This window comes from Tupaia chinensis, unplaced genomic scaffold, assembly GCF_000334495.1.
Source record: "Tupaia chinensis unplaced genomic scaffold, TupChi_1.0 Scaffold000082_1, whole genome shotgun sequence".
NCBI lineage: Eukaryota > Metazoa > Chordata > Mammalia > Scandentia > Tupaiidae > Tupaia > Tupaia belangeri.
The window spans coordinates 780,730-797,329 of NW_006159543.1; the positions used below are offsets into that span (position 1 = coordinate 780,730).

The 16,600-nt window shown below is 37.4% G+C and overlaps 1 protein-coding gene across 1 annotated transcript in view; it reads left to right on the forward strand.

The window, feature by feature from the left end:
* The window catches only part of ATG4A (autophagy related 4A cysteine peptidase), a 73,594-nt gene that overhangs the window by 336 nt on the left and 56,658 nt on the right, over positions 1-16,600 (forward strand). The gene's annotated exons all lie outside the window — the stretch shown is intronic.

Here is a 16,600-nt window from a genome sequence, read left to right on the forward strand (position 1 = left end):
CGCCCAGGGAGTGGAAAGAAGTAGTGGCTCGTTACTTTGACATCTCGGCGGAGTGGCATCATGGCAGGGTTCTGCCACAGCAGCGATAGCACATGACACTATGCTAAGGTGATGTGTCAGGGTGATGCCAAAGACAGAGTGTGATGCCTTGGGAGCCACTTGATATCTACAAGGCTTTGATGAGTCCATAGCCTGGTGACTTCACAACTTGAAGGGGGTCATCTTAGGGATACCAGGACATGGTGCTGGCTCTTAAATACCACAGTAATAACAATGACATCGAGACTTTGCTAAGACTATTAAACTAATAGGGTTTCTTTTTATGGAAATCCCAAATAGTGCCATAGCAGACGAGATGCAAGGCTTAACCTTTGTAGGGCATATCCCGAAGGGCATTATGCCAAAACTAGATAATGATAAGAATACACTCAAGAAAGGTACTGATTATGTTTATCACGTTATGGTGTAGAACAGGGCTTGGCCAACTTTCTGTGAAGAGCCAGATAATAAATATTTTAGACTCTGTGGGCTAAAAGACCAAATAGTGGATATTTTTGTAGGTATTTATGTGACAAGAGAGAAAGCACATTTCAACAAATGTTTATTGATGAAATTGAAAATATAATAACAATAATTGAGTACATTTTTTACAGTACAGGACTATTAATGAGAAGGATCAAATTCTTTTATGGGAGGGAATAATATTTTGCTTAATTTAGGCTCAAAGTTAATGTTGCCTATCCTCAAAGTTGATTCCAAATGTTCATCTCTTGATGTTGCTCTGTAATGAGATTTTACCTATTTTGTCTTTGAAAATGACTTTTCACATAGATAGGTACTGCCAGCCAGTAATATCAATGAACATATACTTTTTCATTTTTATTTAAGTAGGTTTTTTTAAAATTTCAATATAGTTTTATAGAAAACTTGTAAAGGGGTCAGCCAGGTGGTGTGCTGGTTAAGGTAAATGGATCCCACATGGGTAGCTGTGTAGTTCAAGTCCAGGACCCAGTGGCTTGATAAACAGGCCCAGCACATGTTCATGCATGCCCAAAGTCCTGGGAAGAGAGAATGGAGAAGAAAGGATTGCAGCATTGCCATCCCCCTGAGGAGTGCATTCTTACTTTCTCTCTCACTCTCTCTCTGTCTCTCTGTGGCAAGTGCATACGCCCTATAGGGAAACTAAAAAAAAAAAAAAAGAAAAAGAAAAAAACGTTTCAAAGGTAGTAAAGTTCCCATATTTCTCTCACCTGGTTTACTCCACTGTTTTTTTCTATTCTGGTAACTTTTTTTTTCCCTTTTCTCTTTCTATTAAGGAATGTTTTATTTTTATTTTTTTTACAATTATTTATTTATTTATTTTAATTATTATTTATACATTTAATCACTACACATCATTTAGATTTTAAAGAGACATTACCCAGCGTGACACACACCTCAGTCCAGCCCAGTTGAGAACATACGCATGTCGTCATCTAATAATTTTATTGAGGTTCATTTACATAAAATTCACCTTTTTAAAGTATATAATTAAATTATTTTTAGTAACTTTACTGAGAGGTGCAGTCATCACCATAAATCAGTTTTAGAACATTTCCATTCCTCCAATGAGATCCCATATGCTCATTTACAGTTAATCCCTGTTCCCACTCCCAGCCTCAGGCAACTACTAGTCTCCGTAAATTTGCTTATTCTGGACATTTCCTGTAAATGAAATCATACAATATGTGGTCTTTTGTATCCAGCTTCTTTCACTTAATATTTCTGAGGTTCCTACATATTGTAGCATGTATCAGTATTTCTTTACTTTTTATTGCCAAAGAGAATTCCATTCTATGGATATAACACATTTTTGTCTTTCTGCTTACCAGTTGATAGACATGTAGTTGTTTCCAATTTTCAACTATTATGACTAATACTGCTAAAAACATTTGTGTACAAGTCATTGTGTGGTCATATGTTTTCATTTCATTTTTGGTAGATAATTAAGGTTGAAATTACTATGTCATAAAAAATTATGTTTAACATACTTTTTAAAAATTTTTTCCTATCTTATTTTTTACATTTGATCACTGTATATTTTTTATTTTTATTTATTTTTGAGATTTTTGCTATAGGGCACATGTGCTCACCAGAGAGACAAAGAGACAGAAAGTGAGAAATCACTTCCCAGAGATAGAAAGTGAGAATTCACCCTCCCCCTGAGAAATCACCCCTTGTGGCCACATCACAAGCCTTTCTCCTCCATTCTCATCTTGGGATTTTGGGCATACATGCACATGTGCCCAGCATGAGTTTCAAGCCACCAGGTCTGGGACTCAAACTGTGGTTGGCCATGTGGGAATCCAGCACCTTAGCCACTATGCCACCTGCTGGCCCCTGTATATCTTCACAACATATAAAACGAATTTTCCCAGCATGAATACACTATATGTTAGTCCAGTCATTAAGAAACTGCAAAACTGTTTTCCAATGTGGCAGCACCATTTTGCAATTCCACTAACAATGTTTGAAGATTCCTGTTTCTCCAAGTCCTCACTAACATTTGTTATTCACTATTTTATTATAGCTGTTTAAAGTGGATATGAAATGATTTCTCATTGTGGTTTTAATTTGTATCTCCTTAATGGCTAATGATGTTGAGCATCTTTTCATGTGCTTATTAGTGATTTGTATTTCTATCTCAGTGAAATGTTTTGTTCATTTTTAAATTGAGTTGTTTACCTTTTTATTGTTGAGTTGTGAGAATAGTATATATATTCTAGATATAAGTCCTTGTCATGTATAGGATATGCAAATATTTTCTCCCATTTGCTGCTCATCTTTTTTTTTTTATTATTGATGGTGTCTTTTGAAATGAAGAAATTTTTCATTTTGATGAAGACCAACTTATCCTTTCTTTTATAGACCCTGCTTTTGGTGCTGTACCTAAGAAGTCTTTGCCTAATCCAAGGTCTCAAAATTTTTCTCCTATGTTTTCTTCTTTTAAAAAAAGAAATTTGCCATAGGTCACATGTGCTTGCAGAGAGTGACAAAGAGAGAGAAAGAAAGAAAGCATGCCAATGGGAGATGGCCATGTCATAATCCTTTCTCCTCTATTTCAGGATTCTGGGCATGCACACACATGTGCCCAGCATGGTTTTTCGAGCTACCAGATTCAGAGCTTGAACTATATTGTTGGCCATGTGGGATCCAGTTGTTGTAACCACCAGACCACCTGCTGGCCCACCTATGTTGTCTTCTGAATCTTTTGTTGTTTTTATCTCTTACGTTTAAGTCTATGATTCATTGTGAGTTAATTTTTCTATATAGTATGAGGTCTAAGTTTATCCTTGTGCATGCAGCTATCCAAATTGTCCCAGCACTATTTGCTGAATTTCCATCATTAACATCTCATATTGCTATGCTATATTTGTCAGAACTAATAAAACCCACATTCATGTATTGCTATTATCTTTGCTCTATGATTATTCTAATTTCATCACTAATTTATCTCTGGATGGCTTCCCATCCAGGATACGTTACATTTAGCCATTGTGTTTCCTTAGTCTCTTCTGGTTTGTAAGAGTTTCTCAAACTTTTCTTGTTTTGATGACCTTAATACTTCTGAGTGATTTTTCAGAAAATCTCTCAAATTGAATTTGTCTGATGTGTTTTTCATGATTAGACTAGGGTTATATTTTGGGGTGGAAATCTACAGAGGTGAAGTGCCATTCTCATCGAGGGTAAATGAGTGTATGATTTTAATTGAGCGTATTCATTGCTTGGAATAGAAATCTATTAAATTCTTCTCTTAATATTTGCTTTTTGGCATATCATTACATTGTGGATTAATTACTTCCAACTGAAGGTTAGGTGAAAGCTTCTTAAGTACACAGTTAAATGGATTTTGTAATATGACAATATGGTTTGCATTTGGCTCAAGATCCAAAATCCATTGCTGAAACTGTAGCCTGAAGTTAGAAAATATATATGCTACAAATTTGTATGAGACTGGAGATATTGTTTCTTGTTTTAATTTTTTTTTCAAGTCAGCTTTAGGTCACTGTGGCACAGGGGTAATTTAAGTGCCCTGTAAGGCTGAAAGTCATATGGTCAGTGGTGAGTTCAGGTTGCTCTATTGTTTTGAAAGCATGCAAGAGGCATCCAGGATCCTAAGCATCTAGAGGGCTAGTGAAAGGGTTATATTATGACAAGATGTTTTCAAGGGTGCTTCTCTCTCTGTCTAAGTCTCTTGCATATGTGTGTACATGTGTGAATACACTCTGTCATAAAAAAGTAAGCTTTATTGTGGTATAACTTGCACACAGTAAATCTCACTCTTTTTAGGTGTAAGGTACAGTGTACTTGGATAAATATATACTGTTATGTAGTCACCGAACTCAAAGTGTATTATAATCACTCCCCAAAATTCTCACACTCTTTTGTGGTCACTCCCCCACCCCACTCCAGGCTCTTGACAACCACTGAACTGATTTCTGACCTTGTAGTTTTGCGTTTTTTTAGAGAGAGAATTTGCTATAGGGTGAGCATGCTTACCAGAGAGACAGAAAGCGAGAAATCATCCCCCAGGGTTGGATGGCCATTCTGAAGTTCCTTCTCTTTCATTCTCCTCTTGGAATTTTAGGCACATGCGCAAATGTGTCCAGCGTGTTTCAAGCCTCTAGGTCTGGGTCTCGAACCGCAGTTGGCCATGTGGGAGTTCAGTGATGTAGCCACTATGCCATCTGCTGGTGCCATGTTTTAGTTTTTAAAAAAATGTACAATTTAATGATTATAAGTATTTATAGAGCTGTTTTACCATCCCCACAATCTCATTTTTAATCATTTTAATTACCCCAGAAAGAAACCTTGTTACTATTTCCAGTCACTCTCTGTTTTCAGCCCCTAGCCCTAGGCAACCTCTATGGGTTTTCATTTTCTGGGCATTTAATATAAACAGAATAACACAATCTGTAGTCTTTTATGTTTGGCTTTTATCACTTAGCATAATCTTTCTGAAGCTTGTCCAAATTGTAACATCTATCACTACTGTATTCCTTATATGGTTGAGTAATATTCCACTTCATGGACATAACACCTTTTGTACCATTCATCAGTTTATGGGCAATTAGGTTGTTACCACCATTTGATAATTATGAATAATGCTGCTATAAACATTCATGTATAAATTGTTGTGCAGGCATACATCTTCATTTCTAGGGGTTCATATTTAGGAGTGGAATTGCTGGGTCTCATGGTAACTTTATGTTAACTTTTTGAGGAACTGCCAGATTTTTTACCAAAATGGCTATACTGTTTTGCATTCTCATCAGCAACATATGAGAGATCTACTTTCCCTGCATGCTTGCCAACATTTGGTATTGTCACTATTTTTTCTTTTTTTTTAAGTTTTAGCCATTCTGATAGGTACATAATGATGTTATCTTATTGTGATTATATTTGCATTTCATGAATGGCTAATGATGCTCAACATCTTTTCGTGTGTTGTGATCCCTATTATCTTTTTCAATTACAGTCTCTTCAAGTTCTTTGCCCATTTTCTAATTATAATGTTAGCTTTTTTTTTTTTTTTTACTATTGAGGGGTTTTCAATTTTTTTTTTTCTTTTTACTTTGCCAGAGAGTGTTCATGCTCACTGGAGAGGTCTTTTTAAAAATCCAGCCACCTTACTCTCCAGCAAGGAGAGAGAGCAAGGAAGTGAGAACCTATCCCCCATAATCTCTTCTCTGTTTCTCCCTCTTTTAGGGATTTTGGTCATGCATGCACATGTGCCAGTGTGTTTTTCAAGTCACTAGGTCCGAGACTGGAACTGCACAGTCAGCCATGTGAGATCCAGCCACATTAAACCATTATGCCACCAGCTAGCCCCTTTCTGTTGAGGTCTTTTAAAAATTTTTTTACCTTGGGACCAGCAGTTAGCGTAATGGCTATGTCGCTGGACTCCCATGTAGTCAACTGCGGTTCACGTCCCCGACCCAGTGGCTTAAAACTCATGCCGGGCATGTGTGCATGTGTGCCCAAGATCCCGAGAGGAGAATGGAGGAGAAGGGATTGCGGATTGTGGCGTGGCCATCCCCCCTGGAGGGGATGATTTCTCGCTTTCTGTCTCTCTGTCTCTCTCTGTCTGTCTGGTGAGCACACACACCCTATAGCAAAAACCTCTTCAAAAAAATTTTTTTTTACCTTCAATCACTGTATATCATTACAACTTCCAAAGTTAATTTTCCCAGCATGAATACACTGTATATTAGTTCAGTTAAAGATATTATCATATCTGTTATCATCTACAGATAATTTTCCATTTTTGTGTCTCTTAAATGCTTTGCTTCTTTGTTTTTTCCCTTAATTCTCAAAAGTTCTTTATATATTCTAGATAATGGTTCTTTGTCACATATGTGGTTTGCAAATATTCTTTTCTAGTCTGATTTTTCTTTTCATCCTCTTCTTTTTTTAAGTGTATTTATTTCTTTGAGAGACAGACACACAGAAACAGAGACAGGCATCTCCAACAAGGTTCTCATGTCACAACTCAGCCCCAGCCTCAGTGAGCCCCTGGATCATGGGCATACATTCTCCTGGGTTGTACAAGGAGACCTTCAGATATAAACCGAGGACTTTCCTACAAGACCTGAGCATCTCAGAGCATTTCATTATCACTGTGTCACTGCAGTTGGCTTAATCTTAATAGAATTTTCATAGAGTAAAAGCTTTTAATTTGTTTTTTATTTTTTCATTTTATGGATTTTTTTTTTTTTTTTTGCTGTAGGATACGTGCATTCATCAGAGAGGGAGACAGAAACAGAGGGAAAGATAGAGAGCAGGAGAAAGTGAGAAATCACCCACCAGGGGAGATGGCCATGTTACAGTCCCTTCTCCTTCACTCTCCTCTTAAGATTTGGGTTATGCATACACAGGTGCCTGGAATGTTTTTCAAATCACTGAGTAAGAACTCAGACCATGCACTCAGCCATTTGGGATCCAGCCACCTTACTTTCCATGCTACCTGCTGGCCTCAGATTATGTGGAGGTTTTTGTTTGTTTGTTTGTTTTAGAGATTTTTGCCTTAGGGTGCGTGCACTTGCCAGAGAGAGACAGAGACATAGACCGAGGAAAAGTGAGAAGTCACCCCCGGGGGTGGGGGGAATGTCCACGCCTCAATCTCTTCTTCCCCATTCTCCTCCAAGAATCTTGGGAATGAACACACATGCACCCTCCCCTAAGCTGCCTAGCTAGCCAGTTTCACAGTCACACTTGTGTGTGCCTAGTGTATTCAGGCTGATCTGGGATCTAAATTCAGGCTTCCCATGTGACTTTATTATCGTCCAGTGGGGCCTTGCTAAATTCACTGATTAATTCTAGGAGGATATTTTTTAAATTAAAAATTTGTTTTGTGTGTGTGTTTTTTTTAATTTTTTGGTTGATTTCATGAGAACTTCTATATAGTCCACCTTGTCATAATAAAGAAGGGATTTACAAAGAACACATGTACCCAGAATGTTTATTCAAGCATGTTTTGGGCACACAGACACATGTGCCTGGAATGGTTTTTAAGCTGCTGGGTCCAGGACTTGAACCGTGGTTAGCCATATGGGCATCTAGTGTCTTAACTATCATGCCATCTGCTGGACCATGTGCAGAACTTTTTAATTTGGTGTGATCCAATTTGTCTGGTTTTGCTTTTGTTGCTTGTGCTTTTGAGGTTTTATTTACGAACTCTTTGCTTGTTCTAATGTCCTCAAGTATTTCCTGAATGTTTTCTTCTAGTAGCTTCATAGTTTCAGGCTTTATGTTTAAATCTTTAATCTAGCTGGAGTTGATTTTTTTATATGATGAGAGATACAGGTCTAGTTTCATTCTTCTGCATATAGCGGTCCAACTTTTCTTCTTTACTCTCTTAATATGGTAGATTACACTAACTGATTTTCCAAATATTGAACTAGTCTTGTATTCTGGATAAACCCCTCAGATACAGCGTATAATTTTTATGTATTGCTGAATTCTATTTGCTGATACTTGTTAAGGATGTTTGTGTTTATATTAATGAATGATATTGACATATAATTTAATTTTTTGATGTGGATTTTGTCTTATTGTGGTATCAACACAGTATTGGCCTTATAATAAAAGTCAAGGGGTATTCCCTCCTTTTATTTTTTCTAGAAGAAATTATGTGAAATGGTTATTAATTCTTCTAAATGAAACCATCCAGGCCCAGATGGTTTCACTAGAAAATTCTATTTTGGGAATTTTTACATTACAGATTCAACTTCCCTAATAGTTGCAGGAATAGTCAAATGATCTATTTTATATTGGTTGAGTTGTGGTAGTTTGTGCTTTTCAAGAAATTGATCCAGTTAGTGTAAATTGTCAATTTTATACCTCCATATTTGTTTATAGTAATCTTTTTCTGGCATTTGCAAGCTGTATAGTGATATCCCCTGTTTCATTCCTGATATTAGTAACTTGTGTCCTCTCATTTTTCTTTGTCAGTCTTGTTAGAAGTTTGTCAGTTTTACGGATATTTTCAAAGAACTAACTGTTTCATTGAGGTGGTCTATTGGTTTTCAGTTCTTAATTACATTAATTTGTGCATGTATCTTCATTAATTCTGTACTTTTGTTAGCTTTTAGTTTATACTCTTATTTTTCTAGTTTTTTCAGGTGGGAAGTTAAATTTTTAATTTTAGGATTTTTTCTCTTTTCTAAGGTAAGTGTTTAGTGCTATAAATTTTCCTCTCAGCACTTTTAGGTGAATGTTACATACATGTTTTTATTGTTGTAAATAAAAACAGCATGAGATCTAGCTTTTAACAATTTTTTAAATATACAAGGGCTGGCCTCATAGCTTAGTGTTTAAGGGATCCAAATCCCACATGGTACAAACCCTAGCTCTGCTGGCTTGAAAATCAATCTGGGTACATGTGCACATGTGCCCAAAATCCTGATGGGATGGAGGAATAGAGAGGAATAGAGGAATAGAGTATTACAGTGTCACCACACCCTATTGAGGGTTGCTTTCTGCCTCTCCCTCCCTCACTCCGTGTCTCTCTCTGGTACACACCTTCTGCCAATTGAAAAACTATATATTCAGCACAATACTGTTAATATCTCTAGAACTTTTTATCTTATATGGCTGAAACTCTGCTCATTGAACTTCCCATTTTCCCATCTTAAGCCCCTGACAACCACCATTTCACTTTTTCTTGCTATAGTCATGACTACTTTAGATAATTCATACTATTGGAATCATGCAGTGTTTACCCTACTTTGTCTGGCTTATTTTATTTAACATAATGTCCTCAAGGTTCATCTATGTTTCAGCATAAAATTGAATTTCCTTCTTTTTTTATAGCTGAATAATATTCCATTATATGTATATACCACAATGTCCATATCTATTCATCTGTTCATGGGCATTTAAGTTGTTTTTACTTCTTGGCTACTGACAACAAAATTGCAGTAGATATAGGAATGCAAATATGTTTTCAAAATCCTGATTTCAATTATTTGGATACATAGGATTCCTAGATCATATAGTGGTTCCATTTTTAATTTTTTTTTTTTTTGGAGAGATTTTCACTGTAGGGCGCGTGCGCTCGCCAGACAGACAGAGAGAGACACAGAGACAGAAAGCGAGAAATCACCCCCCAGGGGGGATGGTCACGCCGCAATCCCTTCTCCTCCATTCTCCTCTCGGGATCTTGGGCACGCACGCACACGCGCCTGGCGTGAGTTTTAAGCCACCGGGTCCGGGACACGAACCGCGGTCAACTACGTGGGAGTCCAGCGACATAGCCATTACGCTAACTGCTGTTTCCCCATTTTTAATTTTTAAAATGTGTTTCAATGTGTGAATTTTGAACAATAAGTATGCATTGCTTTTACAACGTAAAAAAGACATAAAACCAGATCTAGTGTTCTATCACAAAGATATACAAGTGTGGTGACCAGTGTTAATGGCTATGTCACTGGACTCCCACGTAGTCAACTGTTGTTTGAGTCCCAGACCCAGTGGCTTGAAACTCATGCTGAGTGCGTGTGTGTGCATGCCCAAAATCCTGAAAGGAGAATGGAGAAGGGATTGAGGCGTGGCCATACCCCTAGGGGATGATTTCTCACTTTTTGTTTCTCTGTCTCTCTGGCAAGTACACTCACCCTGTGGCAAAATTCTCTCTTAAAAACAAAAATGTATACAAATGTGCATGACTATGTGAACTAGTTTTACAGATATCAAACTAAAATTCTCTTATTGTTAGACCTAATATTAAGTTCAAAATCATTAGCAAGTAATGAGGTAAGCAAATGAGGAAATGAGAACTTTTTTTGTTCGAGAATATAAAGGTTTCTGTACTTAAAAAATCCCAATGTTTGGGACCAGCAGTTAGCATAATGGCTATGTCGCTGAACTCCTATGTAGCTGACTACGGTTTGGGTCCTGGACTTAAACTCACGCCGGGTGTGTGTGCACTGCATGCCCAAGATCCCTAGAGGAGAATGGAGGAGAAGGGATTGCAGCATGGCCATCCCCCCAGTGGGGTGATTTCTTGCTTTCTGTCTCTATGTCTCTCTCTTTCTGGTGAGTGCACGCGCCCTATAGCAAAAACCTCTCCAAAAAATTTTTTTAAATTCCAATCTTCATTACGTAAACTTTTATTTTTAGTTTTTCAATTAACCTTTTATTTATTTACTCACTTTTATTCATGTTAGAGAGAACACAGAAGAATGGGGGGGGGATAAGAGAGGGAGAGAGAGAAAGTGAAAGAGAGAAAAAGAAAGCAACCTCAATGAGGACTCAGTACTACAGTCTTCTTCCCCAGTTTTTCAGCTATCAAGAATTTGGGCACATGTATATGTGCCCAGTATATTCTTGGCCAACCAGTCTGGGAACCAGTTGGTGTGTGACTTCCCGTATTACAGTTCAGTATGCTACTGATTACACTGGCAGGCTGGCCCTATTTTTAAATTGTATGTATGTATGTATGAATGTATTTTTGCTATAAGGGTGTATGTGGTCACTAGAGAGAAAGGAAGAGAAGGAGAGAGAGAAAGAGAGAGAAATCACCCCTCAGAAGGAATGGCCATGCCACAATCCCTTCTCCTTCATTCTCCTCTCAGGATCATGGGTATGCACGCACACGTGCCTGGCGTGAGTTTCAAGTCACTGGGTCTGGGACTGAAACTGTGGTCACTATGTAGGAGTCCAGTGACATAGCCATCATGCCATCTGCTGATCAGGCAAAGCATATATTGGTACCTTAGGCAGCCCTGAAAATATCCAGAATGTTTTTCTCAGGGGAGAAGCCACAATTTGTGTACCTTCTCCCAATTGTACCAAGCTGCAGCAAACCATCCACCACTTTCCTTTGTTCTCAGTGGGCCCTTGGCATCCAAAGCATACTGGTCTGTCAGTGCTTCAAGTGAGGTGAGACAGAAACCAATTCTTTAGGCAGCCCTCCAAAAGGCCAGAACATTAGGACATTCTCCATTCTTTATTTTTTTCACTGCAGTTGTAGGCTGGGATGTTATCTCCTGATGTTGAGCTTTGTCAGAAGGAGCTGATTTAGGTAAAGTGAAATTGTTCTTTTCACCTTTTTCAACATGGGTGTTCTGGATTTCTGTGTGCTTGGTACTGCAACCTCTTAACTGAATTATGGAATTTTTGTAAAGGTGATTTTGTCAATATATCATGGTTAAATTGTTTTTTTCTTGGGAGAAGCAAGGACTGGGACCTCATATTCAACCATCTTGCTCATATGTCACATATTTTGCTATGGTGTATTGTTATTTTCATTCAGTTCAATGTATGTTTCTCTTAAGACTTCCTCTTTGATCAATAGATTGTTTAGGGGTATGTTATTTAATTTTAGTTATTTGGAAGGTTCCTTGTTCTTTTTTTCTGTATTACTATCTAGTTTGACTCCATTACAATCAGATAACTATTTTCTTAATTTCAATTATTTTACGTTTGCTTATATTTGTGATTCAGATTATGATCTATTGGTGAATAGTTCATAGGGAATTAAAAATATGTATACTTTGCTGTTATTAGTCAGCATTTTCTGCATATATCAATTAGATCCTGTCAGTAACTTATGTCATTGTCCTTCTCTGTACCTTTACTTGCTTTGTATCTATTAGATCTACTAGTTTCCAAGAGTGATGTGCCGAGGTCCCTAACCATAATTGTTGATTTATCTATTTGCATTTCAGTTCTATTTGTTTTTACTTCCTGTATTTAAGGTTATTTTATAAAAGATTGCTATGTTGGATTGACCCTTTTATCACTATATGATTTTCTTCTGTCTGTGTTAATTTCCTTTTCTCTGAAGTCTACTTTTATCTAATATAACATAACTGTTGTTATTTTCTTTAAAACATCTATCTCTTTCTTTTGTAAAGAGAGAGAGAAAGATAGAGAGAACCCCCGAAGGGTCTTGATAGTGCAGTCTATCTCCAGACTCTGCCAGTCTTATATCATGGGCACATACATGCTCAATGTACTCAGGGAGGAGGTCTCTGAACATGAACCTGAAATCCTCACTTTTGGGTCAGCCTTACAGAGAATCAGGTTTTATCATTGCACTAGTTCCTGGCTCCTATTGTTACTTTTTTAATATAAATTTTTGTGTGGTATATATTTTTTTATTTTGTTTTCAGTCTGCCTATATTGTTACATTTGAAGTGAGTTTCTTATAGACAGCATATAGTTAGGTCACGTTTTTATCTCCTTTGCTAATATCCGTCACTTATTTTATATATTTAGACCATTTACATTTACTGTAATAATTGCTATGTCAGAACTCAACTCTGTCACTTAATTTAATTTAATTTAATTTTATTTTATTTTACTTTTCTTTTGTTGTCTTCCTTCTGTTCTTCTATTTTCAGTTTTTTTCAACCTGGCTTCTTGTGGGATGTTTATACTATTTTTTTGTTTGTTTTGTTTTTTGGCTTAGGGCATGTATGTTCACTGGAGAGAGAAAGAGAGGGAAAGTGAGAAATCACCTCCTGGGGATGTCCCTGCTGCAGACCCCCTCCTCCATTCTCCTCTCTGGATCCCAGGCATGAACGCATACATGCCTGGCATGATTTTCAAGCGGCCAGGTCCAGACTTGAACCATGGTCAACCATGTAAGGATCTATGGCCTCAACTACCATATCACCTCCTTGCCTCCTTATATTATTTTTTTTTATTCCTTTTATTTATTTTTTAACCATAGGGCGTATGTGCCAAAAAGAGACAGAGAGAAAGGGAAAGTGAGAAATCGTCACCCCAGGGTTGATGGCCATGTTGTAATCCCTTCTCCTCCAGTCTCCTCTTGAGATTTTGGGCATGCACATACAAGCGCCCAATATGTTTTGTAAGATCCAGATCTAGGATTTGAACTGCAGAGTTGGCCATAAGGAATTCAGTACCTTCAACATCATGCCCTAATATTCCATTTTTATTTGTCTATAGTATTTTTAAACAGATACACACACACATACACACACACACACTTTTTTTTTTAAGTAAAGTATTGCTCACCCTTACCTCCCTTTAGGTATAGTTACCACATTTATGTTATAATTTTCTTAAGTATTTCTCCTACATATTTTAAGAATTACAATAGACAATGTTAGGATTTTTGCTTCAGCCACCAAACACAATTTAGATGACTCTGAAAAAAAAAGAAATTCTATTGTATTTTTCTAATGTTTTATTCTCCATGATGTTCTTTCTTCCTTCCTGCTGTTTTTTCTTTGCATTTCACAGATTTCCCTTAGCCTTTTATTCTTTGAGGTATGTGTGGTGGCAACGAATTTTTAGTTTTTCTTCATTTGAGAATGAATGCCTTGATTTGCCACTAAAGTATGCTTTCACTGTGTATAGTATTCTGATTTTTCTTTTCTCTCAGCACTTGAAAAATGTGCTAATTCCCTTTGGACTTCATTGTTCCTATTAATAAATCTCTTCTTGGGGGCCAGTAGATGGCATGGTGGTTAAGGTGCTGGGCTCCCACATGGCTGATCATAGACATGGCGACTTGCTTTTTTGTCTCCCCTCCACCCTCAGTCTGTCTCTGGTGAACACATGTGCCCTATAGCAAATTAAAAAAATAGGGATCACGGGCTGGCAGGTAGCATGATGGTTAAGGGCGCTGGACTCCGACATGGCTGACCATGGTTTGAGTCCCAGACCTAGCTACTTGCTTTCTCACTTTACCTCTCTCTCTCTCATTCTGTTCCTCTCTGCTCAAATTAAAATAAATTAATTAATTAAATTAAATAATTCTTTAAAAAAAATAGTCCCAGACTCAGTGGCTTGAATATCATACAGGGCACATGTGCATTTGTGCCCAAGATCCTGGGAGGAGAATGGAGAAGGAATTGTGGCATGGCCATCCTCCCAGGGGTAACTTCTCTCAGAAATTTGCTCTCAATCAAATAGTTTTTTCTCTATAAATAATACATCACTTTTTTCAAGCTTTTTTTATTTTTCATTATTGTTCAATAATTTTATGATGTGACTTCACGTGGAAATACTTGAATTTATACTGTTGGGATTTGTTCAGATGGTTTTAGTCTGTAGGTTTATATCTTTACCTAATTAGGGAGCTTTTTAGGTTAATTAGCTTAATTTAGCTATTCCTCAATATACAGATATATCAAAACATGTTATATACCATAGGTATTTAAAATTTTTATTTGTAATTTTTTTAGAGGTTTTTGCCTTAGAGTGTGTGGACTCGCTGGAGAGAGAGAGAGAAATAGTGAAAGGGAAAATGAGAAACCACCCCCCAGGGGAGTGGCCACGTCACATTCCCATCTCCCACATTCTCCTCCCTGGATCTTGGGCATGCACGTATATGTACCTGGCGTGATTTTGAAGCCACTGGGCCCAGGACTCAAACTGCTGTCTGCCGTGTGGAAGTCCAGCAATGTAACTGCTATACCATATGCTGGTCCTTTTATTTGTAAACTTAAAGATTAACTAATTTTTCAAAATTTGAAGATTGCCACATTTTTTTTTTTTTTAACTTCGTTAGCTCCACACCATTTTTTCTCTTCTTCTGGAACTCTGATAACATAAATGTTTAATATATTTAGTCCAATATGTTCCTGAAGCTCTGTTCATTTTCTCCCCAGTTTATTTTTTTTAAGTTTATTTACTTACTTCTTCCATGAGCAAGATACAAGAACAGAAAGAGAGAGAGAAGGAGGGAGAGTGCATCTTCAACAGGGTCTCAGTCAGCCTCATGGGCACACATATATCTGGCATACTCAGGAAGATCTCCAGCCTCTTAGGATGTTGCATTTAACCACTGCACCGTTATCTGGCTCCTGCCATTGCATTTTTTCTGTTCAGATTGTGTAATTTCTATTGTTCCATCATCAATTTCACTGATTCTGTCCTCTATCATCTTTTTACTATTGAGCACATCCAGCGAGTTTTTCCTTTTGGTTATTGTCTCTTTTATTTCTAAAGCTTCCATTAGCTTCTCCATTATAGCTTTTATATATACATACATATATATATACATATACATATATATACACATACATTGTTAATAATATATTATTAATTTTTAATTATGTGTCATTATTTCTTTATAATATACATATATGTACATCAGTCTGACATTTTCTGTATCCCTCTACTAATGAGATGGGTTGCTTCTATCCCTTGGGTATTGAGAACAGTGATGCTATGAACATAGGTGTGCAAGTGTCTATCTGAGATCCCGCTTTCAGGTATTTTGTATACATACCTTGAAATGGGATTGCTGAATCATATGGTAGTTCTATTTTGAATTTTTTGAAGAACCTCCATTTTGTTTTGCATAGCACTAGCATCATTTTACAATCTCACCAACAGTGCACAAGGGTTTCAATTTCTCTACATCCTTGGCAACACTTTTATTTTTTATAGCCATCCTGATGAGCATTCCATTTTCATCTCCTTTTTCTCCTAATACATACCTCTACTGTACAACCCAACTCTTCTCTTACCAACTAGGCTAAAACCTTCTTACCAACTAGATTAAAACCTCAGTTACCTATGTCTGGGAAAAAGGCTTTTTTTGAGAGAGAGAGAGATATTTTTGCTATAGGGTGTGTGTGCTTACCAGAAAGACAGAGAGAGACAGAGAAACAGAAAGTGAGAAATCACCCCCCCAGGGGGGATGGCCACACTGCAATCCCTTCTCCTCCATTGTCCTCTTGGGATCTTGGGCATGCAAGCACACGCACCTGGTGTGAGTTTAAGCCACCAGGTTCAGGACTCAAACTGCGATCAACTACATGGGAGTACAATGACATACCCATTACGCCAACTGCTAGTCCCAAAATAATTCGTTTTTTTTTTTTTTTAACACAAAGACAGTCTGCTAGTCCCCTGAAAAAGGCATTTTTTTTTTCTTTCTTTCTTTCTGTTTTTGTTTTTTGGAGAGGTTTTTGCTACAGGGTACCTGCGCTCGCCAGAAAGAGAGAGACAGAGAGACAGAAAGTGAGAAATCACCCCCCCAGGGGGGATGGCCACACTGCAATCCCTTCTCCTCCATTCTCCTCTCGGGATCTTGGGCATGCACGCACACGTGCCCGGCGTGAGTTTAAGC